The sequence below is a fragment of the Salmo trutta genome, unplaced genomic scaffold (assembly GCF_901001165.1).
Source record: "Salmo trutta unplaced genomic scaffold, fSalTru1.1, whole genome shotgun sequence".
Classification (NCBI taxonomy): Eukaryota; Metazoa; Chordata; class Actinopteri; order Salmoniformes; family Salmonidae; genus Salmo; species Salmo trutta.
This window is the reverse complement of record NW_021822817.1, coordinates 45001-72719: the sequence shown is the minus strand read 5'-3', so window position 1 is coordinate 72719 and position 27719 is coordinate 45001. Positions and strand designations below refer to the sequence as shown.

Sequence of the window (27719 nt, the reverse complement as noted above, 5' to 3'; positions counted from 1 at the left end):
ACTGAGCAGAGGAAGGAGCCAGAGACTGTCAGGGAGGCACTGGCGAAGTTGGGAGAGAGTGAATTGAAGATGATGAATTGCTGTGTGCAAGTGTGTTCTGCTCACTCAACATCTGGCCAGAGGATCCGGTTTAGCAGTCTGGTGCAAACCTGTGCCAGTTCCACGTTTTCTGGCCTCAAGGGCTCCTCTCCAGTCCGGTACGTCATGTGCCTGCTCCTCGCACTCTCCCTCAAGTGCGCCTTCCCAGTCCGGTGCGTCCTGTCTGTGCCTGCTCCTCGCACTCTCCCTCAAATGCGCCTTCCCAGTCCGGTGCGTCCTGTGCCTGTTCCTCGCACTTTCCCTCAAGTGCGCTTCCACAGCCCAGTACGTCCTGTGCCTGCTCCTCGCACTCCCCTCAAGTGCTCCTTCCCAGTCAGGCACGTCCTGTGCCTGCTCCTCGCACTCTCCCAGAAGTGCGTGTTCCCAGTCAGGTACGTCCTGCACCTGCTCCCCGCACTCGCCCTGAAGTGTGTGTCCCCAGTCTGGCGCCTCCTGTGCCGGCTATACGCACCAGGTCTCCAGTGCGCCTTCACAGCCCAGTACGTCCTGTGTACGTCCTGCACTTGCCGTGCGAAGGTGGTCTTCTGTCCAGGACACGTTGTACCAGCTCTATGCTCCAGATCTCCAGTGCGCCTTCACAGCCCAGTGCGTCCTGTTCCAGCTCCACGCACCAGGCCTCCAGTGCGCCTTTCCAGTCCAGAGCTTCCGGAGACAGTTCCCGGTCCAGAGCTTCCGGTGACAGTACCCAGTCCAGAGCTTCCGGCGACAGTACCCAGTCCAGAGCTTCTGGCGACAGTACCCAGTCCAGAGCTTCCGGCGACAGTACCCAGTCCAGAGCTTCCGGCGACAGTACCCAGTCCAGAGCTTCCGGCGACAGTACCCAGTCCAGAGCTTCCGGCGACAGTTTCCAGTCCAGAGCTTCCGGCGACGTTTCACAGTCCGGAACCTCCAATGACGTTTCACAGTCCGGAACCTCCAGAGACGGGGCTACAGTCCGGAACCTCCTGAGACGGCCTACAGTCCGGAACCTCCTGAGACGGTCCACGGTCCGGAACCTCCTGAGACGGTCCACGGTCCGGAACCTCCAGCTCCATGGTCGGAGCGTTCCCCTGCGCCGATGCCCAGTCTAAGCACAGCGTCCAGTCCAGCTCCAAGGCCAGAGTCTTCTTTTGCGTTGGTGCCCAGTCCAGGCACCCCCGATGCTGGAGGATCCGCGGGATGAGTGGGTATTTCGTCCTGCACCAGAGCCACCACCGATACTAGACACCCCCCCTAACACTCCCTTTTGGTTTCAGGTTTTGCGGCCCGGAGTCCGCACCTTTGGGGGGGTTACTGTCACGTCCTGACCAAAGAAAGATTTTATTTTCTATGGTAGAGTAGGTCAGGGCGTGACTGGGGGGTTGTTCTAGTTTATATTTTCTATGTGGGGTTCTAGGTTCCTTTTTCTATGTTGGTGATTTGTATGACAGGCAAGGGTCAAAACCAGGAGGGAGAGACTAGGGAAAAGCAGGAGCTGAGACAAAACACTGGTTGACTTGACAAAGAAGGCAAACTGGCAACAGACAAACAGAGAACACAGGTATAAGTACCCAGGGGATAATGGGCGACACCTGCAGGGGGTGGAGACAAGCACAAGGACAGGTGAAACAAATCAGGGTGTGACAAGGTTGTTGTTTGAAAGAGAAACTCACATCTACTACTATGAGAGATAGTACTCCCTTATTTCTGCTTATCATCCATCACCTGTTATAAAATGACAACAATCCCTTGCTAGCTGACTTACTCTTCCACTGTCGAAACACTGTTTCCTGAAGCATTCTGCCTGTTCTGAAAGAACTCCCTGGGTTTACCATCAAGCTGTGTATGTTTGGTCAGGATGTGTCATTTTATTAATTTGTTCGTTTTGAGAGACTCATGACTTAGCACTTCCCCACACAAAACACATTGTGGGCGCTCATCATTATTTCTCAAAGTTTGTATGAAACCTCATCACTGTATTTGTGCTTCATGACGATTGAGCTCAGTCAGAACTTGTGGCTAGCTTGAGTCCATTCGATTACAGTGGTGAGTGATGGCGAGTGGGAATGACAAGTCAGTGGCTGACAGGTTATCATCTGCTGCTGAACAACAGTGCTGCAGTGATCTTCAAGAAAACCACAGAAAAAAGATTAGGTAAACCGCGAAGCACACGGGCATCTCCCTCTCCCAATCGCGCAGCTGCCAAACTGAGCAGAGACCGCTGCTAAGCAGAGAGCGCACTGAACAGTGAGCGCAGTTGCACTTGGCCAAATCAATTCCAGTAATGAATGAAATAATTATATATTTACTCTGACACGTTGCGACCCACCATTAACCGGTCCGCGACCCATTTTGTGTTGCGACCCAAGAAAGGCTGATCTAGACCAATGACATCTTTCCACACTATTTTTGAGTGAACGAGGACAGGAACTTGACCATGTAAACAAAGGCAGCCAAACAGGTAGAATAAAGGAGAACGATAGAGTGATGGAAAGGAAAGAGCAGAAGTGACAGAGAGACGGGGTGAAAGGAATGTGGAGGAAAGGTTGACAGGCAGAAATGTCAACATCTGGTGAAGGAAATACCAGAGGACTGAGAAATAAAGAGAGGCAGCTTGGGAAGGTCACTGAAGGACAGAATATAGTGTCAAAAGAAAAGTAAATGAAAAGAGGAGAGAGAGAGGGAGAGATGGTAAGAGGGAAAGAGAGAGAGATGACCCAGATCGGGTCTAACCCTAGCCTATTCCGATGCCACACATGGCACGCATATCCCCAAAATCCTCCCAGAATCATCTGGGGACCAATGTCCTTCAACCGTGGCTCTCCTCAGAGAATGTCATTAATCACGCTGTCACAATTAGACTAGAGAGAGAGAGACAGGGAGAAGAGAAATACAGGGAGTGAGGGACACACAGAGAGAGAGAGGGAGCAACAGGGACAAAGAGAGAGAGAGAGAGAGGGAGAATCAGGGACAGAGAGGGAGAGAGAGGGAGCATCAGGGACAAAGAGAGAGAGAGGGGGAGCATCAGGGACAAAGAGAGAGAGAGAAGGATCATCAGGGACAGAGAGAGAGAGAGAGAGAGGGATCATCAGGGACAGAGAGAGAGAGAGAGGGATCATCAGGGACAGAGAGAGAGGGATCATCAGGGACAGAGAGAGAGAGGGATCATCAGGGACAGAGAGAGAGAGGGATCATCAGGGACAGAGAGAGAGAGGGATCATCAGGGACAGAGAGAGAGAGGGATCATCAGGGACAGAGAGAGAGGGATCATCAGGGACAGAGAGAGAGGGATCATCAGGGACAGAGAGAGAGAGAGAGAGATCATCAGGGACAGAGAGAGAGGGATCATCAGGGACAGAGAGAGAGAAAGAGGGATCATCAGGGACAGAGAGAGAGGGATCATCAGGGACAGAGAGAGAGAGAGAGAGAGAGGGATCATCAGGGACAGAGAGAAAGGGAGAGAGAGGGATCATCAGGGACAGAGAGAAAGGGAGAGAGAGGGATCATCAGGGACAGAGAGAGAGGGATCATCAGGGACAGAGAGAGAGGGATCATCAGGGACAGAGAGAAAGGGAGAGAGAGGGATCATCAGGGAGAGAGAGGGATCATCAGGGACAGAGAGAGAGAGAGAGAGAGGGATCATCAGGGACAGAGAGAGAGGGATCATCAGGGACAGAGAGAGAGGGGATCATCAGGGACAGAGAGAGAGGGATCATCAGGGACAGAGAGAGAGAGGGATCATCAGGGACAGAGAGAGAGGGATCATCAGGGACAGAGAGAGAGGGATCATCAGGGACAGAGAGAGAGAGAGAGAGAGGGATCATCAGGGACAGAGAGAGAGGGATCATCAGGGACAGAGAGAGAGGGATCATCAGGGACAGAGAGAGAGAGATCATCAGGGACAGAGAGAGAGAGAGAGAGAGAGAGGGATCATCAGGGACAGAGAGAGAGAGAGAGAGAGAGGATCATCAGGGACAGAGAGAGAGTGATCATCAGGGACAGAGAGAGAGAGAGAGGGATCATCAGGGACAGAGAGAGAGAGAGAGGGATCATCAGGGACAGAGAGAGAGAGAGAGAGGGATCATCAGGGACAGAGAGAGAGAGTGAGAGAGGGATCATCAGGGACAGAGAGAGAGAGAGAGAGAGGGATCATCAGGGACAGAGAGAGAGAGAGAGAGAGAGAGAGAGAGAGAGAGAGGGATCATCAGGGACAGAGAGAGAGAGAGAGAGGGGGATCATCAGGGACAGAGAGAGAGAGTGAGAGAGGGATCATCAGGGACAGAGAGAGAGAGAGGGATCATCAGGGACAGAGAGAGAGGGATCATCAGGGACAGAGAGAGAGAGAGGGATCATCAGGGACAGAGAGAGAGGGAGCATCATGGACAGAGAGAGAGAGCATCATGGACAGAGAGAGAGAGCATCATGGACAGAGAGAGAGAGCATCATGGACAGAGAGAGAGAGCATCATGGACAGAGCTAGAGAGCATCATGGACAGAGAGAGAGGGAGCATCATGGACAGAGAGAGAGAGCATCATGGACAGAGAGAGAGAGCATCATGGACAGAGAGAGAGAGCATCATGGACAGAGAGAGAGTGCATCATGGACAGAGAGAGAGAGCATCATGGACAGAGAGAGAGGGAGCATCATGGACAGAGAGAGCATCATGTGCAGAGAGAGAGAGCATCATGGACAGAGAGAGAGAGCATCATGTGCAGAGAGAGAGAGCATCATGGACAGAGAGAGAGAGCATCATGGACAGAGAGAGAGAGCATCATGGACAGAGAGAGGGTTCAGGAGTGTGTGTGTAAGAGAGGCTGAGGAGAAACAGTAGTTATCATAGTAGATAGAAGTTCATATTATCAGAGCTGTAGCTCCGCCCACCGGTGAAGTGGAGCAGAACAGCGTGCGTGCGTTCCCTGATTGTATTCCATGTATTCATTCCGTGCATTCAGAGTGTGTGTGCCATATGTTTTTGCATATGTGGTCTTACGTCCATGCCTCTGCGTTGTTCTAATGAACCTGGGGTTATTGTTGACCTTGGTTGTGTTGTGGTATTGAGCGTATAGCTGGGGGCTGGATGAGCAGCATTGCCTGGGCTCCATCTCTAGTCAGTCAGACAGTAATACACCATATCCATTATTATTACTGACTCACTTGCTGCCCTCACATCTCAGCTACAGCACTCTGTCTGCATCCAAACATACTGTAGGTTCATTCTCACAGCCACTTTCCATTTACAGCACTTTGGGGCGAATCCTACTTCCACCTTGGTCAAATTTAAGTTGCACTTAACTACCATTGACATCAATACATGACTAAGTGAACATTTGACTTAAGTAGAAGTTAGGATTTGATTATCGCCGAATGTCAGTGGTTATACATTGGTTTCTTAAAGATTCTTTGAAATTGTCAGATCTATACTGTCAGTCGTGATGGAGCTGAAATGACTTGAGAGATGTATAAGTTGTTAGTGGTTTATAAATGCCTGGTAGATTAAGTAATGTAGATGTGCTATCTATCAAGGCACAAGGCGAGACCCAAATGCAGACACAGGAGGCAGATGGTTGGAGTCTTGTTTATTAATCCAAAGAGGTAGGCAAGAGAATGGTTGTGGACAGGCAAAAGGTCAAAACCAGATCAGGGTCCAGGAGGTACAGAGTGGCAGACAGGCTCGTGGTCAAGGCAGGCAGAATAGTCAGGCAGGCGGGTACAGAGTCCAGAAACAGGCAAGGGTCAAAACCAGATCAGGGTCCAGGAGGTACAGAGTGGCAGACAGGCTCGTGGTCAAGGCAGGCAGAATGGTCAGGCAGGCGGGTACAGAGTCCAGAAACAGGCAAGGGTCAAAACCGGGAGGACTAGAAAAAGGAGAATGCAAAAAGCAGGAGAACAGGAAAAGCACTGGTTGACTTGGAAACATACAAGACGAACTGGCACAGAGAGACATGAAACACAGGGATACACTGGGGAAAATAAGCGACACCTGGAGGGGGTGGAGACAATCACAAGTACAGGTGGAACAGATCAGGGCGTGACACTATCTTTTTATAAAGTACATCATGTTTCATAGAGGAATGTGATTTAAGTATCAAATATGGAGAGATGAAGACAGAAACCTTGAGGCACTTAATCCATTGTGTGTGTGTGTGTGTGTGTGTGTGTGTGTGTGTGTGTGTGTGTGTGTGTGTGTGTGTGTGTGTGTGTGTGTGTGTGTGTGTGTGTGTGCGCGCATGCTCACTTCTGTTTTTCATCAACTTCACACCATCTGCTTTGTATTGAATACATTGAACAGCGGCAGAATAGCGAAGAACTGTTCCAACTCTCTTGAGCTGAATATATGATTGTCTAAACCAGCTACTTCCATGGTGTCATTGAATGTTATTTTTGTTCTAATGCCTTGTGAAGTGAATCAAGCGCTATAGCTGCAGAATTAAACTGCTGAGGTAGAATAGAGAAGATGGCTGTAGGTACCCTGAACTTTTCCCTGGCCAACAATAGTCTGGTCCCTCAAGGTTTGTTCCTTTCCTTTTCCTTTCCTGACATTTGTTGAGGGTTTTGACCCATGTTGCTGGTTTGCACTTGCTATCTTGAGATATGCACGTCACTCATGACTGTTGCCAAAATCCCACAGTGACCTTACGTACATATCCGAACGAAAAGACATGGAATACAGGCAACATCTGCACTTTCAAGGAGCAGGACACTTATAATTGGGACACTTATAAGAAATCCTGCTATAACCTCCGACGAGCCATTAAACAGGCAAAGTGTCAATACAGGACTAAGATCGAATCCTACAACCCCGGATCTGGCGCTCGTCGGAGGTGGCAGGGCTTGCACACTATCATGGATTACAAAGGGAAACCCAGCCACGAGCTGTCCAGTGACGCGAGCAAACCAGATGAGCTAAATGCCTTCTATATCATGCTTTGAGACAAGAAACACTGAACCATGCATGAGAGCACCAGCAGTTCTGGATGATCTCACTCTCCGTAGCCGATGGAAAACCTTTAAACAGGTTAACATTCACAATACATACTCAGAGTATGCGCTGCCCAGCAGGCGGGTGTCTTCACTGACATTTTCAACCTCTCCCTGACCCAGTCTGTAATACTTACATGTCAAGCAGACCACCATTGTCCCTGTGCCCAAGAATGCCAAGGTAACCTGTCTAAATGACTATAGCCCCATAGCACTCACATCTGTATCCATGAAATGCTTTGAAAGGCTGATCATGGCTCACATCAACACCATCATCCCAGACACTGTGGGATCTCTCTCTCCAACTCTCTCTCCTCTCCAATTCGCATACCGCCCCAACAGATCCACAGATGATGCAATCTCTAATGCACTCTACACTGCCCCCTCCACCTGGATAAGAGGAACAGCTATGTGAGAATGCTGTTTGTTGACTACAGCTTAGCATTCAACACCATAATGCCCTCCAAGCTCATCACTAAGCTCACGACCCTATGACTGAACACCTCCCTCTGCAACTGGATCCTGGAATTCCTGACGAGCCGCCCCCAGGTATTGAGGGTAGGCAACAGTACATCCGCCATGCTCACCCTCAACACGAGGGCCCCTCTGGGTGAGTGCTTATTCCCTTCCTGTACTCCATTTTCACCCACGACTGCGTGAACGCGCACGACTCCAACACCATCATTAAGTTTGCTGACGACACAATGGTGGTAGGCCTGATCGCAGACGATGATGAGACCACCTGTAGAGAGGAGGTCAGTCACCTGGCAATGTCAAATCAAATCAAATTTTATTGGTCACCTACTGTACACGTGATTTGCAGATGTTATTGCGGGTGTAGCAAAATGCTTGTGCTACTAGCTCCGACAGTGCAGTAATATCTAACTAGTAATATCTAACAAATTACACAACATATACCGAATATACACAAATCTAAGTAGGAATGAATTGAGATTATATACATATGGACGATGTCAGAGTGGAATGGACTAAGATACAGTAGAATAGTATAGAATACAGTATATACATATGAGATGAGTAATGCAAGTTAAGTAAACATTATTAAGTGAATGAGATACCGTAGAAAAGTATTGAAAACAGTATATACACATGAGATGAGTAATGCCAGATATATAAACATTATTAAAGTGACTAGTGTTCCATTCCTTAAAGTGGCCAGTGATTTCTAGTCTATGCCTATAGGCAGCAGCATCTAATGTGCTGGTGATGGCTGTTTAATAGTCTGATGGCCTTGAGACAGAAGCTGTTTTTCAGTCTCTTGGTCCCAGCTTTGATGCACCTGTACTGACCTCGCCTTCTGGATGATATCGGGGTGAACAGGCAGTGACTCGGGTGGTTAATGTCCTTGATGATCTTTTTGGCCTTCCTGTGACATCGGGTGCTGTAGGTGTCCTGGAGGGCAGGTAGTTTGCCCCCGGTGATGCGTTGGGCACAACGCACTACCCTCTGGAGAGCCTTGCGGTTGCAAGCCCAACAGGATGCTTTCAATTGGGCATCTGTAAAAGTTTGTAAGGGTTTTCGGTGATTTCAAATTTCTTTAGCCTCCTGAGGTTGAAGAGGCTCTGTTGCGCCTTCTTCACCACACTGTCTGTGTGGGTGGTCCATTTCGGTTTGTCAGTGATCTGTACGTCAAGGACAACAACCTCTCCCTCCACGTCAGCAAGATAAAGGAGCTGATCGTGGATTACAGGAAACGGAGGGCTGAGCGCGACCTCATCCACATCGACAGGGCTGTAGTGGAGTGGGTCGAGAGCTTCAAGTTCCTCGGTGTCCACATCACTAAAGAATTAACATAGTCCACAGTCAAATCACATTAAAGTTTATTTGTCATGTGCGCTGAATACAACAGGTGTAGACCTTACAGTGAAATGCTTACTTACTGGCTCTAACCAATAGTGCAAAAAAGGTGTTAGGTGAACAATAAGTAAGTAAAGAAATAAAACAGTAAAAAGACAGGCTATATACAGTAGCGAGGATATAAAAGTAGCGAGGCTACATACTAACACCGGTTAGTCAGGCTGATTGAGGTAGTATGTACATGTAGATATGGTTAAAGTGACTATGCATATATGATGAACAGAGAGTAGCAGTAGTGTAAAAGAGGGGTTGGCCGGTGGTGGGTGGCGGGACACAATGCAGATAGCCCGGTTAGCCAATGTGCGGGGGCACTGGTTGGTCGGGCCAATTGAGGTAGTATGTACATGAATGTATAGTTAAAGTGACTATGCATATATGATAAACAGAGAGTAGCAGCAGCGTAAAAGAGGGGTTGGGGGGGGCACACAATGCAAATAGTCCGGGTAGCCATTTGATTACCTGTTCAGGAGTCTTATGACTTGGGGGTAAAAACTGTTGAGAAGCCTTTTTGTCCTAGACTTGGCACTCCGGTACCGCTTGCCATGCGGTAGCAGAGAGAACAGTCTATGACTGGAGTGGCTGGGGTCTTTGACAATTTTTAGGGCCTTCCTCTGACACCGCCTGGTGTAGAGGTCCTGGATGGCAGGCAGCTTAGCCCCAGTGATGTACTGGGCCGTACGCACTACCATCTGAAGTGCCTTGCGGTCAGAGGCCGGGCAATTACCATACCAGGCAGTGATGCAACCAGTCAGGATGCTCTCGATGTTGCAGCTGTAGAACCTTTTGAGGATCTCAGGACCCATGCCAAATCTTTTTAGTTTTTTATGTTGAATACATTTGCAAGAAATTCTAAAATCCTATTTTTGCTTCGTCATTATGGGATATTGTGTGTAGATTGATGAGAAAAAAAACTATTGAATCCATTTTAGAATAATGCTGTAGCTTAACAAAATGTGGAAAAGCAAATAATTTCTGAATGCATAGTCCACTGCTGCTACTGTTTATATATCCTCTTGCCTAGTCACTTTATCCCTACCTATATGTACATTTGTCAAATCAAATCACATTTTATTTGTCACATGCGCCGAATACAACAGACCTTACCGTGAAATGCTTACTTACAAGCCCTTAACCAACAATGCAGTTCCCTAAAGTAAAAAATTATATTAAAAGTAACACTAAATTCCATTCCAATATCGAGGCTATATACAGGGGGTACCAGTACCGAATCAATGTGCGGGGTAACAGGTTAGTCGAGGTAATTTGTACATGTAGGTAGGGGTAAAGTGACTATGCATAGTCATTTTATATAATAAAGTAGCAGCAGTGTAAAAACAAATGGGGGGGGGGGGTCAATGTCAATAGTCTGGGTGGCTATTTGATTAATTGTTCAGCTGTCTTATAGCTTGGGGGTAGAAGCTGTTAAGAAGCCTTTTGGACCCAGACTTGGCACTCTGGTACCGCTTGCCGTGCGGTAGCAGAGAGAACAGTCTATGACTTGGGTGATATTGCCTAGTATAGGTCCTGGATGGCAGGAAGCTTGGTCCCAGTGATGTATTGGGCCGTACACACTACCCTCACGGTCAGATGCCGAGCAGTTGCCATACCAGGCAGTGATGCAACCGGTCAGGATGCTCTCGATGGTGCAGCTGTAGAACTTTTTGAGGATCTGAGGACCCTTGACAAATATTTTCTCCTGTCTCCTGAGGGGGAAAAGGTGTTGCCGTGCCCTCTTGACAACTGTCTTGGTGTGTTTGGACCATGATAGTTTGTTGTTAATATGGGCACCAAGTAACTTGGAACTCTCGACCCGCTCCACTACAGCCCCGTCGATGTTAATGGGGGCCTGTCCTTTTCCTGTAGACCACGATTATCTCCTTTGTCTTGCTCACATTGAGGGAGAGGTTGTTGTCCTGGCACCACACTGCCAGGTCTCTGACCTCCTCCCTATAGGCTGTCTCATTGTTGTCAGTGATCAGGCCTACCATGTTGTGTCATCAGCAAATTTAATGGTGGTGTTGGAGTCGTGCTTGGTCACACAGTCGCCGGTGAACAGGAAGTACAGGAGGGGACTAAGCACGCACCCCTGAGGGCCCCCGGTGTTGAGGATCAGCGTTGCAGATGTGTTGTTGCCTACTCTTACCACCTGGGAGTGGCCCGTCAGGAAGTCCAGGATCCAGTTGCAGAGGGAGGTGTTTAGTCCCAGGGTCCTTAGCTTAGTGATGAGCTTTGTAGGCACTATGGTGTTGAACGCTGAGCTGTAATTACCTCGTATTCCGGCACATCGACTCGGTACTGGTAACCTGTATATAGCCAAGTTATCGTTACTGAATGTGTATTTATTCCTTGTGTTATTATTTTTATATTTTTCTCTCTGCATTGTTGGGAAGGGCCCATAAGTAAGCATTTCACTGTTAGTCTCCATCTGTTGTTTACGAAGCATGTGATAAATATTTTTTATTTGTATTTTATTTGATGTCAATGTGAGATTTGTGTGAAAATTCAACATGTGCCTATCCCAACGTAGCATTCAGCTCCTAGTTATCAGTGCATTGTCTACGCCCATAATGCTAGCATACACTACAGTCTAGACTTGCATTTTATGGTGTGTTTCAGAAAACCCCTGAGTGCTTGTAGATGCCTCATAATGGAATGATTTTACAGTGTGTCAGCACAGCTGACAGAGACAGAGGGGGGAGAGAGGAAGAAGTAGAGAGGGTGAGGGAGAGGAGAGAAAAAAACTGAGGGAGAATTAATAACCAGCACACATCAGCAACAAAATACCTCAACTGACAGACAGATTTGAGAGATGGAGAGAAAGAGAGAGCGAGACAGTCAGTCAGACAGACATACAAACAGACATATGGAGGGAGAGGAGAGGAGAGGAGAGGAGAGGAGAGGAGAGGAGAGGAGAGGAGAGGAGAGGAGAGGAGAGGAGAGGAGAGGAGGGGAGACGAGGCCAGACGAGACAGACATGGAGAGGGAGACGGAGAGGAGAGGGAGATAGACAGAGAGGATTTGGAGAGGAGAGGGAGACAGATAGGTGTTGAGTGATAAGAGTGAAGGAGGACAGGGAAATTAGATAATGTGGTGTCATGACTATCCTGCTCGGCTCAGGTTACCAATGACCACAATCCTGCAGAGAGATTTCATCCCCACCAGAGGAGAAGGGATCTTAGGCAACAGACTAAAATCCTTTGTCCTCTCACTTTGGAGAACCAGCCTCAGAACATTAAACATGCAATAAAGGGACTTTGGAACAATGGTTTCCGTCAGCCACAATGACGATAGATGGAATATGAAAATGAATGTCATTTTTGTCTGGTTATTAAAGGTTAAAGGACGATGTTATTACGGAAACATTGTAACTTTAATAGTTTTCCTAGTATATGCTTGATGTTTATACATTGTATGTTGTGTGGAAAATGTCCAAATCAAAGAGAATGTTTTGGTAAAGATGAAATGTGATGTTAGTTGTCTAAAATAGGATTGGAGTTAAATCTAGACCTTCAGCCTCTTAACTTGGTACGCCCAGAGAATTGCCCTAAAGGCGGTTACGCCCACTTCTGACCCGAGGGTATAAGACATGTGAGTTAATAATTAACATATCAGACTAAGTGACCCGAGCTGCAGCTAAGGTCTGAGTAGTCAACAAACCCAAAACGCAACACAAGGTTGAAGACAAAGAAATCTTTTTCTACCCAAGCTACGGATGAATAGCTGTGTCTAAGCGGGTGAATTCAAGCCGGAACACCTGGCCTGGCCTACTAAATCCTAATCAATAGCCTAGACTGTGTTTTGTGTATGTGTATCTTTTATCATCATTTTAGCTTTCTAGTAAATAAATAATCAACTAAGATTGGTGTGGTAAACTCATTGGTGGGACCCAATGAGTTTCCCGGATTATGCGACGTTGGTGGGACCCGGGTCTGTGCAGATTCCCGGATTATGCGACGTTGGTGGGACCCGGGTCTGTGCAGATTCCCAGATTATGCGACGTTGGTGGGACACGGGTCTGTGCAGATTCCCGGATTATGCGACGTTGGTGGGACCCGGGTCTGTGCAGATTCCCGGATTATGCGACGTTGGTGGGACCCGGGTCTGTGCAGATTCCCGGATTATGCGACGTTGGTGGGACACGGGTCTGTGCAGATTCCCGGATTATGCGACGTTGGTGGGACACGGGTTTGTGCAGATTCCCGGATTATGCGACGTTCAGAATGAGACTGTAGAGGAAACTGATTCATTAGCGACTGTTGTAAAATCGATATTCTGATATTCTTTGAGTTAATTTGGGAAATAGAAACTCATGAAAACTATTTTTCCCATGGTGCCCCAGGTTAATGAGTTAATAATTGCTTTATTCATTTAATCACGCAGTTAGAAACCTTTAATCATTCGATGAGCAACAGTCGTCACATTTGCTAATACAACGTCACGACAGTGGTGAGTGGTGAAGAGCCAGGAATGGGGAGTGCAAAAAGAGCGAGGAGGAGCAGAGATGGAAAGGGAGAGAGAGAGAAAAAAACAAGATAGTGTGTGTGTGTGCGTGTGCGTGTGTGTGTGCGTGTGCGTGTGCGTGTGTGTGCTGTGTGCCTGTGAGATGCTGTGGCAGGGTGTTTTTAAAGTGATCTTAGTTAAATTATGACAAATGACCTGCATTCCCCCACACACACCCTTCTGTCCGCTCCCCCATTACATACACAAGCCTTGGAGAACCTGTCAACATCTCAGCACAGCTCTGTGAGTGTGTGGTGGTACAGTCACTGTAGAGAGCAACAGCCTTATTGGCAAACTGCTGCTGCTATCTGCCTCCACATAACACATTAGTGTTCTACAGCAGACCTCAGCATCTCTGACTCAACCCAGTGCGTTTATTCCTTCTTGTGTCTGTGCGTGTGTGTGTTTGTGTGGACTGTGTACACATGCATGCATGTACAGCATGTGCAGCGTGCGTACCCATGAAACGCATGTATGCGTGTATTATTTTGTGTGTGCGCAGGCACAGTACAGCAAAACCTCAGCCCCGTGACTCACCCCAGATTCTCATTAGCATGCTGGTCAGTGAGCATAGCAAGAGGAAGAAGAGAGGGAGGGAGAGGGGGATGACTCTTTTCTACAGCTTCCCACTCTCCCTCTATCTGTCTTTCTCTCGCTCTTCCCCTTTTCCATGGTAGACTTTACTATCCCATGGGGAAATTGATTTTGCAAGCAGGATGAACATACAACATGACATAAACTACAAAATATAGAGACAGTCTAAAGACAATTTATCTATCTCTCGCTTTCTCCCTCTCGCTTTCTCCCTCTTGCTTTCTCCCTCTCCCTCTCTTTCTCTCACTCTCTGTCTCTCTCTTTCTTTCTTTATCTGTCTTTCTCTCTGTCTTTGTCTTTCTCTCTCTTTCTCCTCTTTCGCACACTTGCTCCGTCTCACTCCTACTATCTCTCTCTTCATTTCTCTGTTTCCTTCCTCTCTTCTCTTGTAGGAGAGCCACACTCCTTTTTCATGCAAAGCGCATCTGAGGCAAACACAGACCTTGCTCTTCCAATGAAAAATGGATGAGGCAAATAGACTTTCTCTCCTCGTTCCTCTTTCTCAGAGCCAAAGCTCTCCTCTGTATGGGGGTCAGTACTTCAAAGCTAAACCCACCTGTTGGCTTAGACTGCAATGTTTCCCCTCACACACACACACACACACACACACACACACACACACACACACACACACACACACACACACACACACACACACACACACACACACACACACACACAATGCAAGTCTGTGTGCACTCACTGGACTCTAACCCACACACTAACACAAACTACACTGACACTCCAACATACACACACAGACACACACACACATGCATTTTGACGCCATACAAACACACACACACACACATACACATGAATGTGTGTGTACACACATATGCATGCATGCACACAGACACACAAAGACAGTACCAGTCTATACGCATGCACACACACACACACACACACACACACACACACACACATAAATACACTCTCTATCTGTCTGTCTATCTTAAAGAATGACGCCGGAGGAGATGGCCGACGTTCTGCAGGCTCCTGACCAATTGTGCTATTTTGTGTGTTTTTTGCGCTGTTTTAATTTTTTGGGGTTCATAATGTTTCCGCCATCGTTTTCTAGGACCAAAAAGAGATTCTGGACATCAGAACAGCGATTACTCACCTCGAACTGGACAAGGATTTTTATTTTTTATTAATGAGTCGGACGCAAAGAATATACTGCTCTTCCTGTACCAGGCCCAAATCCCCGTCATTCGTATGAAGAGGAGACACTGTCACAGAGGTCGAAGAGCCGGATGCCTGGCGAAACTGCGTCAGTGAGTGGATAATCCGCCTTTCCCCTTAGTCTTACTGGCGAACGTGCAATCACTGGAGAGTAAACTAGATGAGCTCCGTTCGGGACTATCCTACCAACGGGACATTAAAAACTGTTATGTCTTATGTTTCACTGAGTCGTGGCTGAACGACGACATGGATAATATACATTTGGCTGGGTTTTCCATCGGCAATAAGATGAGCACAAGCTTTGTCAACAACAGCTTGTGCTCAATCACTAATATTAATGACGTTTGAGTTAGAATACTTCATGATAAACTGTAGACCACACTATTTACCTAGAGAGTTTTCATCTCCATTCTTCATAGCTCTTCATTTACCACCACAAACCGATGCTGGCACTAAGACCGCACTCATCGAGTGGTATAAGGCCATAAGCAAACAAGAAAATGCTCATCCAGAGGTGGCGCTCCTAGTGGCCGGAGCCTTTAATGCAGGAAAACTGAAATCCATTTGACCTAATTCCTACAAACATGTGCAACTAGAGGAAAATAAATGAAATCACCTTTTCTCCACACACAGAGACATGTACAAAGTTCTGCCTCCCCTCCATTTGGCATATCTGACCATAACGCTATCCTCCTGTTTCCTACTTACAAGCAAAAACTCAAACAGGAAGTACCTTTGGCATTCTTAATACGGTCAGATCCGATGAAGCGGATGCTAAGCTACAGGACTGTTTCGCTAGCACATACTGGAATATGTTCCGGGATTCATCTGATGGCATTGAGGAGTTTACCACATCAGTCATCGGCTTTATTAACAAGTGCATCGACAATGTTGTCCCCACAGTGACCATATGCATATATCTCAAGGCTAGAGCTGCCGCTTTTAATGAGCGGGACACTAATCCGGGCTCTTTTACGCCCTCCGACGAACCATGAAACACACAAAGCGTCAATACAGGACTAAGATTGTATCCTACTACACTGGCTTTGACACTCGTTGAATGTGGCAGGGCTTGCAAACTATCACGGATTACAAAGGGAATCCCAGCTGCAAGCTGCCCAGTGGAGTGAGGCTACCAGACAAGCTAAATGCTTTCTATGCTCGCTTCGAGGCAAGCAACACTGAACCATGCATGAGAGAACCAGCTGTTCCGGACGACTGTGTGATCACGCTCTCTGTAGCCGATGTGAGTAAAACCTTTAAACAGGTTAACATTCACAAGGCCGCAGGGCCAGACGGATTACCGGATTATTAATTGTGCCGATGATACTACGTGATCACCGATGACGATGAGACAGCCTATAGGGAGGAGGTCATAGACCTGGTAGAGTGGTGCCAGGACAACAACCTCTCCCTCAAAGTGAGCAAGACTAAGGAGCTGAGAGTGGACTACAGCAAAAGGAGGGTTGAGCACGCCCCCATTCACATCAACGGGACTGTAGTGGACCTATCCTGATCCAAACACACCAAGACAACGCCTCTTCCCTGTCAGGAGGCTGAAAAGATTTGTCATGGGTCCTCAGATCCTCAAAACGTTATATAGCTGCTCCATCGAGAGCATCCACTTGGTATGGCAACTGCTCGACATACAACTGCAAGGCGCTACAGAGGGTAGTGCTTACGGCGCAGTACATCACTGGGGCCAAGAATGAAAAAAAGCTGTGGAACTGGCTTTGAGTTGAATTTGAGGGACATACAGTAGGCTATGAGCCCTTCAGCTGTTTTTATAGACGTTGCTAATATCTATTAGTTAAGACAAAACAACAAACCAGAATGCTGTTACGGACTCTCTCTCTCTCCTTCCCCCCTCTCTCTCTCTCTCTCTCTCTCTCTCTCTCTCTCTCTCTCTCTCTCTCAAATCCCTGCTAGTTAGTTTCTCTGATTCATCCAGAGGGCCCAGAACCAAACTGTCATAGAGGATTGGCTGTGGGTGTACAGAGTGATGCAGAGAGAAGGACTGTAGACCTCTTGTAGTTGACCTGAGATGGAGGGATGTTAGGGAGTTTGAGTGAATGTTCTCTCTACTATGAGGGTGGATCCATGGGTCGTTTGGGAGGACAGGGGAGCTCTCTACTCTCTGCTCCACGAACATACTGTTTGCACTTTCAACGGTGGTACAGCTACAAATGGGGACTTGGTTTCTGAAAAATGTCCTCTCACAGACCTTTTGCGTGTGTCTGTTGGTGTTTCTGTCTGTATATGAACAGATAAAGTATTAACTCAGCCGAGTTGTCTGCTCTCGCCCTGTACTGTGTGTGTTGAGGTGAAAAAGCTTACAGGCCTACAGTCACCTGTCTAGAGAAATGGGAAACGGGATATCCTGTCCTCTTCCACCTCTCCCTCTTTCTCTCTCTCTCTTGTGCGCTTCTCTCACTCTCTTTATCTCTCCCTCTTCCCTCTCTCTCTCTCGTGCACTCTCTCGCTCTCTCTCCCTCTTCCCTCTCTCTCCCTCTCTCTCTCTCCCTCTTCCCTCTCTCTCTCTCTCTCTCTCTCTCTCTCTCTCTCTCTTTCTCTCTCTCTCCCCATCTTCCCCCCCTCTCTCTCTCCCCCTTCCCTCTCTCTCTTTCTCTCTCTCTCCCTCTTCCCTCTCTCTCTCTCTCTCTCTCTCTCTCTCTCTCTCTTTTTCACTCTCTCACTCTCTCTCTCTCGCTCTCTCACTTTCTCTCTCTCTCGCTCTCTCTCGCTTTCTCGCTCTCTCGCTCTCTCTCTCTCTCTCTCTCTCTCTCTCTCTCTCTCTCCTCTGGTTGCTCCTCTCTTCTCTGCTGCAGCAGGTTTCTTTACCTCTGGGCTTCGCCAGAAGAATTCCTCGATGTTACGAGACGCTGCTACTGCAATTATTCTTCTAGAATATGCATGGTTTACACATGAATAATAGACACCGCCTGCCATTGTGTAAGGGTGGAGAACGCATAGCCACATAGGTGCTCACACACACGTACATAGGCGGTTGGTGCCTTTTGAGAAGTGTAACTTGGTCACCAAAGTTTAACATTCTGTCATAAAGAGCACATGTTCAACTTTATAGAAAACATGTTTTTTAAGTGCCTACCTAAGTGCTAAATAACATAACATGGTGGACCATAGCAGGGTTAACTATTGGCAATTGAACTAGTGGCAATTGAATGCAAACATTTCTAGCCTTTCTATCTAGGAGTAACAGGGTTGACATGTTATTTCTAGCTTTTCTATCTAGGAGTAACAGGGTTGACATGTTATTTCTAGTCTTTCTATCTCGGAGTAACAGGGTTGACATGTTATTTCTAGCCTTTCTATCTGGGAGTAACAGGGTTGATGTGTTATTTCTAGCCTTTCTATCTAGGAGTAACAGGGTTGACGTGTTATTTATAGCCTTTCTATCTAGGAGTAACAGGGTTGATGTGTTATTTCTAGTCTTTCTATCTAGGAGTAACAGGGTTGATGTGTTATTTCTAGTCTTTCTATCTAGGAGTAACAGGGTTGACATGTTATTTCTAGCCTTTCTATCTAGGAATAACAGGGTTGACGTGTTATTTCTAGCCTTTCTATCTAGGAGTAACAGGGTTGATGTGTTATTTCTAGTCTTTCTATCTAGGAGTAACAGGGTTGATGTGTTATTTCTAGCCTTTCTATCTGGGAGTAACAGGGTTGACGTGTTATTTCTAGCCTTTCTATCTAGGAGTAACAGGGTTGATGTGTTATTTCTAGTCTTTCTATCTAGGAGTAACAGGGTTGACGTGTTATTTCTAGCCTTTCTATCTGGGAGTAACAGGGTTGATGTGTTATTTCTAGCCTTTCTATCTGGAAGTAACAGGGTTGATGTGTTATTTCTAGTCTTTCTATCTAGGAGTAACAGGGTTGATGTGTTATTTCTAGTCTTTCTATCTGGGAGTAACAGGGTTGACATGTTATTTCTAGCCTTTCTATCTGGGAGTAACAGGGTTGATGTGTTATTTCTAGTCTTTCTATCTAGGAGTAACAGGGTTGACGTGTTATTTCTAGCCTTTCTATCTGGGAGTAACAGGGTTGATGTGTTATTTCTAGTCTTTCTATCTGGGAGTAACAGGGTTGATGTGTTATTTCTAGTCTTTCTATCTAGGAGTAACAGGGTTGACATGTTATTTCTAGCCTTTCTATCTGGGAGTAACAGGGTTGATGTGTTATTTCTAGTCTTTCTATCTAGGAGTAACAGGGTTGACGTGTTATTTCTAGCCTTTCTATCTGGGAGTAACAGGGTTGATGTGTTATTTCTAGCCTTTCTATCTGGAAGTAACAGGGTTGATGTGTTATTTCTAGTCTTTCTATCTAGGAGTAACAGGGTTGATGTGTTATTTCTAGTCTTTCTATCTGGGAGTAACAGGGTTGACATGTTATTTCTAGTCTTTCTATCTGGGAGTAACAGGGTTGATGTGTTATTTCTAGCCTTTCTATCTGGAAGTAACAGGGTTGATGTGTTATTTCTAGTCTTTCTATCTGGGAGTAACAGGGTTGATGTGTTATTTCTAGCCTTTCTATCTGGGAGTAACAGGGTTGATGTGTTATTTCTAGTCTTTCTATCTGGAAGTAACAGGGTTGATGTGTTATTTCTAGCCTTTCTATCTGGGAGTAACAGGGTTGATGTGTTATTTCTAGTCTTTCTATCTGGAAGTAACAGGGTTGATGTGTTATTTCTAGTCTTTCTATCTAGGAGTAACAGGGTTGACGTGTTATTTCTAGCTTTTCTATCTGGGAGTAACAGGGTTGATGTGTTATTTCTAGCCTTTCTATCTGGGAGTAACAGGGTTGATGTGTTATTTCTAGTCTTTCTATCTAGGAGTAACAGGGTTGACGTGTTATTTCTAGTCTTTCTATCTGGGAGTAACAGGGTTGATGTGTTATTTCTAGCCTTTCTATCTGGAAGTAACAGGGTTGATGTGTTATTTCTAGTCTTTCTATCTGGGAGTAACAGGGTTGATGTGTTATTTCTAGCCTTTCTATCTGGGAGTAACAGGGTTGATGTGTTATTTCTAGTCTTTCTATCTGGAAGTAACAGGGTTGATGTGTTATTTCTAGCCTTTCTATCTGGGAGTAACAGGGTTGATGTGTTATTTCTAGTCTTTCTATCTGGAAGTAACAGGGTTGATGTGTTATTTCTAGTCTTTCTATCTAGGAGTAACAGGGTTGATGTGTTATTTCTAGTCTTTCTATCTGGGAGTAACAGGGTTGACATGTTATTTCTAGTCTTTCTATCTAGGAGTAACAGGGTTGATGTGTTATTTCTAGCCTTTCTATCTGGGAGTAACAGGGTTGATGTGTTATTTCTAGCCTTTCTATCTGGAAGTAACAGGGTTGATGTGTTATTTCTAGTCTTTCTATCTGGGAGTAACAGTGGTTGATGTGTTATTTCTAACCTTTCTATCTAGGAGTAACAGGGTTTATGTGTTATTTCTAATCTTTCTATCTGGGAGTAACAGGGTTGACGTGTTATTTCTAGCCTTTCTATCTAGGAGTAACAGGGTTGATGTGTTATTTCTAGTCTTTCTATCTAGGAGTAACAGGGTTGATGTGTTATTTCTAGTCTTTCTATCTAGGAGTAACAGGGTTGATGTGTTATTTCTAGCCTTTCTTTCTAGGAGTAACAGGGTTGATGTGTTATTTCTAGTCTTTCTATCTAGGAGTAACAGGGTTGATGTGTTATGCTCGACCCGCTCAGTTTCCATCACTAAACATGTTCAATGTTTCTTTAGAATAAAATATTTAAAAAGGAATAGTTTCACCATATTAAAACGAGAGTTCAGTTCACGTAACAGGGTTGACCTTAAGATGTGGGACAGACGTAAATGAAATCAATATTGATCTCCAGAAATGACATTGGCAAAGCAACAAAATAACTAGGGCTTTACAATGATGGTGAAACTTGGAGAATCTTCCTAGAAGTGACAAAGGGTGGACTAGGACCAAGAGGCATGGAGAGGCAGCCTTTAGTTATTATGCTCCCAGCCTCTGGATCCTGTCTTTCAATGATAATTCGTAGCAAATCCAAATAACTTCACATATCTTCATTGTAAAGGGTTTAAACACTGTTTCCAATGCTTGTTCAATGAACCATAAACAATTAATGAACCTGCACCTGTGGAACGGTCGTTAAGACACTAACAGCTTACAGACGGTAGGCAATTAAGGTCACAGTTATGAAAGCTACACTAAAGAGGCCTTTCTACTGACTCTGAAAAACACCAAAAGAAAGATGCCCAGGATCCCTGCTCATCTGCTGAACGTGCCTTAGGCATGCTGCAAGGAGGCATGAGGACTGCAGATGTGGCCAGGGCAATAAATTGCAATGTCCGTACTGTGAGACACCTAAGACAGCGCTACAGGAAGACAGGACGGACAGCTGATCGTCCTCGCAGTGGCAGACCACGTGTAGCAACACCTGCACAGAATTGGTACATCCGAACATCACACCTGCGGGACAGGTACAGGATGGAAACAACAACTGCCCGAGTTACACCAGGAACGCACAACCCTTCCATCAGTGCTCAGACTGTCCGCAATAGGTTGAGAGAGGCTGGAATGAGGGCTTGTAGGCCTGTTGTAAGGCAGGTCCTCACCAGACATCACCGGCAACAACGTCGCCTATGGGCACAAACCCACCGTCGCTGGACCAGACAGGACTGGCAAAAAGTGCAATTCACTGACAAATCATGGAAGACATCCTCCTCCCTCATGTGGTACCCTTCCTGCAGGCTCATCCTGACATGACCCTCCAGCATGACAATGCCACCAGCCATACTGCTCGTTCTGTGCGTGATTTCCTGCAAGACAGGAATGTCAGTGTTCTGCCATGGCCAGGACTGGCAAAAAGTGCTCTTCACTGATGAGTCGTGGAAGACATCATCCTCCCTCATGTGGTACCCTTCCTGCAGGCTCATCCTGACATGACCCTCCAGCATGACAATGCCACCAGCCATACTGCTCGTTCTGTGCGTGATTTCCTGCAAGACAGGAATGTCAGTGTTCTGCCATGGCCAGCGAAGAACTCAGATCTCAATCCCATTGAGCATGTCTGGGACCTGTTGGATCGGAGGGTGAGGGCTAGGGCCATTCCCCCCAGAAATGTCCAGGAACTTGCAGGTGCCTTGGTGGAAGAGTGGGGTAACATCTCACAGCAAGATCTGGCAAATCTGGTCCAGTCCATGAGGAGGAGATGCACTGCAGTACTTAATGCAGCTGGTGGCCACACCAGATACTGACTGTTACTTTTGATTTTGACCCCCCTTTGTTCAGGGACACATTATTCCATTTCTGTTGGTCATATCTCTGTGGAACTTGTTCAGTTTATGTCTCAGTTGTTGAATCTTGTTATGTTCATACAAATATTTACACATGTTAAGTTTGCTGAAATTAAACGCAGTTGACAGTGAGAGGACGTTTCTGTTTTTGCTGAGTTTATTTAAAACAGATCTTAAAACACACCTTTTTAGCTCTGCTTTACCTCAGGGTGCTTTTATCCTCTGATGTTTGTTGTGCAGTTCATTGTTCAGATTTTATTTTAATTGGTTTTTTTTTTGGTTTTTTTTTCCTGTGAAGCGCATTGTGTTGCATTCTTGTCTGAAATATAAATAAGGCTTGGTATGATTTGATTTGAGGGACATGTCAAAATGCTGAATTTTGGCACTTTAGCAACCCTTTACTCATATTAAAAATCAGATTGATTGAATTCTCCATCTATATTAAAGGAGACTTCAATAATGAAATATAACAGGCTTTTAAATTCAGTTTTGGTGCAGAAGTTCTACTTTGTGGGATGACCCTGGCGCACAGGCGCATATTGCACACACACCCATGACAGCACAGTACACACACACACACACACACACACACACACACACACACACACACACACACACACACACACACACACACACACACACACACACACACACACACACACACACACACACACACACAAACACACACACACCTCTAGTATTTATATGGCTCTTGGCATGCCACTCCAGATGGCACATCCCATCTCAGGTGCTCATGGGAAGAAGAAGGGAAACTGAGAAAAGAGAGCCTGTTTTTTTTCCATATCATCCACTGTGCCTAAAAACTTCATGATTCAAGATAGGAGAGAGATGTGATTGTGCCTCAGCACATGTATCTTCATCAGGGGCAAAATACTTGAATTATAACATGAATATGCTGTAGATAACAACCAAGTCCTGTTAGACTCACTGTGCTGTATAATATGATATGCAGTGTTACAGTGAGATTGTGGACTGTAGTGTTTCACAAAGTAGGGAGTGCCTCCTCATAGGCATTGGTGTTAACAGGCATTCATCATCATTGACTAAGTCATAGTTTATTCTGTCCCTCCCTCCCTCCCTTCTCTCTGTCTGTCTCTCTCTCTCTCTCCTCCATGTTTTATGCATCACTCTGTTCATCCCATTCTTCTGTGCTGAGGACAGATTGTGCTGTCAACGTTTCCCAACACCTATATATCGTTGCTATGACAGCATAGGAGGAGGGAAGAGAGATGTGTTGATACAGCAGCAACTGTCGGTAACGTATGAAGCTCTTTTTGTTGATGTGTGTGTGTGTGTGTGTGTATGTGTGTGTACTAATGGGATCTGGGTCACACAGCGTCGTCCTCTACGGCCCTCAGAGAACAGAGAATCACATGATGGGAGGGATATGACCTTATTTCCTGTCCTAATCCACAAGTGTCTTGGAATTGAAAATCCACTTTAAGTAAAGTTTACATTGAATTTGTTTTGGGTTGATCTAAGTTCAGTCCCACTCATGGATCTAAGAGGAATGGACTGGCGTAAGAACTGTGGTGGAAACCCGTCTTTAACCCATACTTAGACCAAATGCCTTTAAATCCATGAGGGTGAGTGAGTGATAGGTGCTAGCTAATCAGAACACAGCTCTGGGGTTCCAGGAGAAGACTCAGTCTGGGGCTACAGGGTATTTACCACTACCTTGATGCTCTGTCTGCTACTCTCCCCCTCACTCTGAACAGTTGGCATCTTGTTTGCTGTTTTACCTGACCATGTGACTAGGTAGAGGTTGTGTTGAGCCCACAGGGTATTTCTCTAGAGTACACTGTCATTCTAAGGTACTTGAGTTTAGTAGCAGGGACTCTAGGGTTGAATAGGTGTCCATAAGGGATTCTGGATTATATTATGCCTAGACTGTGTGTGTGTGTGTGTGTGTGTGTGTGTGTGTGTGTGTGTGTGTGTGTGTGTGTGTGTGTGTGTTCTGTTCTCTCTCTGTCTATCTGACCTAAGCCCTGAGGTTAACGAACCTCATTCACGCCATAGAAATCTCTCTGATGGTCAGATGCCCCTTGGTTATTCAGTCATTTGGCTCTATATACTCCATGCACACAGAAGTACAGTAAATATAGTTCAGTTCTAGTCTTATGAAGTACCAGCAAACTAAGTTCCAGATTTAGTTAGAACACCATGTTCGTTCCAGAGGCTGGTTATCCCCCTGAAGAGCAGGTTGACCAGCCAAAGTGGCTAGCTGCTCAGGCTGGTCACTAAAAATAGACAACCATTCTGGACGTTTGAAAAGGTCCTGAGAACGTGGATATATGCCTTCTTCACAACACAACAATAAAAACTATTGCTGAGCTCTGCTGCGAACTCATGATGCTCGGAGGGGAAGCAGTCTGCTGCTCTGACCACTGCACCATGGCAGTTCACAAGGCTCTGGCAAGCCGGGAGAATACTGGATGGAAACAGCACGTTGTTTTTAATTATTTTGTTTTAAGCCTTCACCAAACCATAGCCCTAACCTTAACCACTCTGAATGAAACTTAACCCTTTGAGTTGTTTCTGTTTTAGCCCTGTAACCACGAGAAATTAACCCTGTAACCACGAGAAATTAACCCTGTAACCACGAGAAATTAACCCTGTAACCGCGCAGAATGAATGCGTCAGAAATAGACGTTCATCCATAATACATTGAATTTCAAAGTGAAACTATGAGATCTTGTTGAGCTGCTAGTCCCTGGCCCTAACACGGTACTGGCCTCCAGCCTCCATCCCCTGGCTCTTACCCAGCCCCCTGCCTTCAACCATCATCCAGCCCCTGGCTCTTACCCAGCCCCCTGCCTTCAACCACCATCCAGCCCCTGGGCTCTTACCCAGCCCCCTGCCTTCAACCATCATCCAGCCCGTGGCTCTTACCCAGCCCCCTGCCTTCAACCATCATCCAGCCCGTGGCTCTTACCCAGCCCCCTGCCTTCAACCATCATCCAGCCCGTGGCTCTTACCCAGCCCCCTGCCTTCAACCATCATCCAGCCCCTGGGCTCTTACCCAGCCCCCCGCCTTCAACCATCATCCAGCCCGTGGCTCTTACCCAGCCCCCTGCCTTCAACCATCATCCAGCCCCTGGCTCTTACCCAGCCCCCTGCCTTCAACCATCATCCAGCCCCTGGGCCTGTGGGACCTCACCCAGCATGTGGCTTTAACCCAGACACCGTTGCTCCTTGATCCCCTCCATGGTCAGAGAACTGCATAGAAATAGCATGTCATTGAAATGTTATCTCTATCTTCACTTTTTTGCTACTAACACATTTTCCGCTATGCATTTAAATAATGTATCCATGACAGCGATCCTATCATCAGTGTAGGGACACCATTTCTCCCTGTCCCCTATCATCAGTGTAGGGACACCATTCCTCCCTGTCCCCTATCATCAGTGTAGGGACACCATTCCTCCTTGTCCCCTATCATCAGTGTAGGGACACCATTCCTCCCTGTCCCCTATCATCAGTGTAGGGACACCATTCCTCCTTGTCCCCTATCATCAGTGTAGGGACACCATTCCTCCTTGTCCCCTATCATCAGTGTAGGGACACCATTCCTCCCTGTCCCCTATCATCAGTGTAGGGACACCATTCCTCCTTGTCCCCTATCATCAGTGTAGGGACACCATTCCTCCTTGTCCCCTATCATCAGTGTAGGGACACCATTCCTCCCTGTCCCCTATCATCAGTGTAGGGACACCATTCCTCCTTGTCCCCTATCATCAGTGTAGGGACACCATTCCTCCCTGTCCCCTATCATCAGTGTAGGGACACCATTCCTCCCTGTCCTCCATCATCAGTGTAGGGACACCATTCCTCCTTGTCCCCTATCATCAGTGTAGGGACACCATTCCTCCCTGTCCCCTATCATCAGTGTAGGGACACCATTCCTCCCTGTCCCCTATCATCAGTGTAGGGACACCATTCCTCCCTGTCCCCTATCATCAGTGTAGGGACACCATTCCTCCCTGTCCCCTATCATCAGTGTAGGGACACCATTCCTCCCTGTCCTCCATCATCAGTGTAGGGACACCATTCCTCCTTGTCCCCTATCATCAGTGTAGGGACACCATTCCTCCCTGTCCTCCATCATCAGTGTAGGGACACCATTCCTCCTTGTCCCCTATCATCAGTGTAGGGACACCATTCCTCCCTGTCCCCTATCATCAGTGTAGGGACACCATTCCTCCTTGTCCCCTATCATCAGTGTAGGGACACCATTCCTCCCTGTCCCCTATCATCAGTGTAGGGACACCATTCCTCCCCGTCCCCTATCATCAGTGTAGGGACACCATTCCTCCCTGTCCCCTATCATCAGTGTAGGGACACCATCCTCCCTGTCCCCTATCATCAGTGTAGGGACACCATTCCTCCCTGTCCTCCATCATCAGTGTAGGGACACCATTCCTCCCTCTCCCACATCATCAGTGTAGGGACACCATTCCTCCCTGTCCCCTATCATCAGTGTAGGGACACCATTCCTCCCTGTCCTCCATCATCAGTGTAGGGACACCATTCCTCCCTGTCCTCCATCATCAGTGTAGGGACACCATTCCTCCCTGTCCCCTATCATCAGTGTAGGGACACCATTCCTCCCTGTCCCCTATCATCAGTGTAGGGACACCATTCCTCCCTGTCCCCTATCATCAGTGTAGGGACACCATTCCTCCCTGTCCCCTATCATCAGTGTAGGGACACCATTCCTCCCTGTCCCCTATCATCAGTGTAGGGACACCATTCCTCCCTGTCCTCCATCATCAGTGTAGGGACACCATCCTCCCTCTCCCACATCATCAGTGTAGGGACACCATTCCTCCCTGTCCCCTATCATCAGTGTAGGGACACCATTCCTCCCTGTCCCCTATCATCAGTGTAGGGACACCATTCCTCCCTGTCCCCTATCATCAGTGTAGGGACACCATTCCTCCCTCTCCCACATCATCAGTGTAGGGACACCATTCCTCCCTGTCCCCTATCATCAGTGTAGGGACACCATTCCTCCCTGTCCTCCGTCATCAGTGTAGGGACACCATCCTCCCTCTCCCACATCATCAGTGTAGGGACACCATTCCTCCCTGTCCCCTATCATCAGTGTAGGGACACCATTCCTCCCTGTCCCCTATCATCAGTGTAGGGACACCATTCCTCCCTGTCCTCCATCATCAGTGTAGGGACACCATCCT

At 46.8% G+C, this 27719-nt stretch overlaps 1 protein-coding gene across 2 annotated transcripts in view; it reads left to right on the top strand.

Moving 5' to 3' along the window:
* LOC115185008 (protein phosphatase 1 regulatory subunit 29) overlaps positions 1-27719 on the top strand; it is a 98121-nt gene that overhangs the window by 53400 nt on the left and 17002 nt on the right. The window contains exon 1 of one of the 2 annotated variants that reach the window (XM_029745610.1): positions 23688-23776. The exons of the other annotated variant lie outside the window; for it this stretch is intronic. The gene's annotated coding sequence lies outside the window, so the exon portion shown is untranslated. Of the gene's footprint in view, positions 1-23687; positions 23777-27719 lie in introns of those variants that run through there. 2 annotated transcript variants of the gene reach the window in all.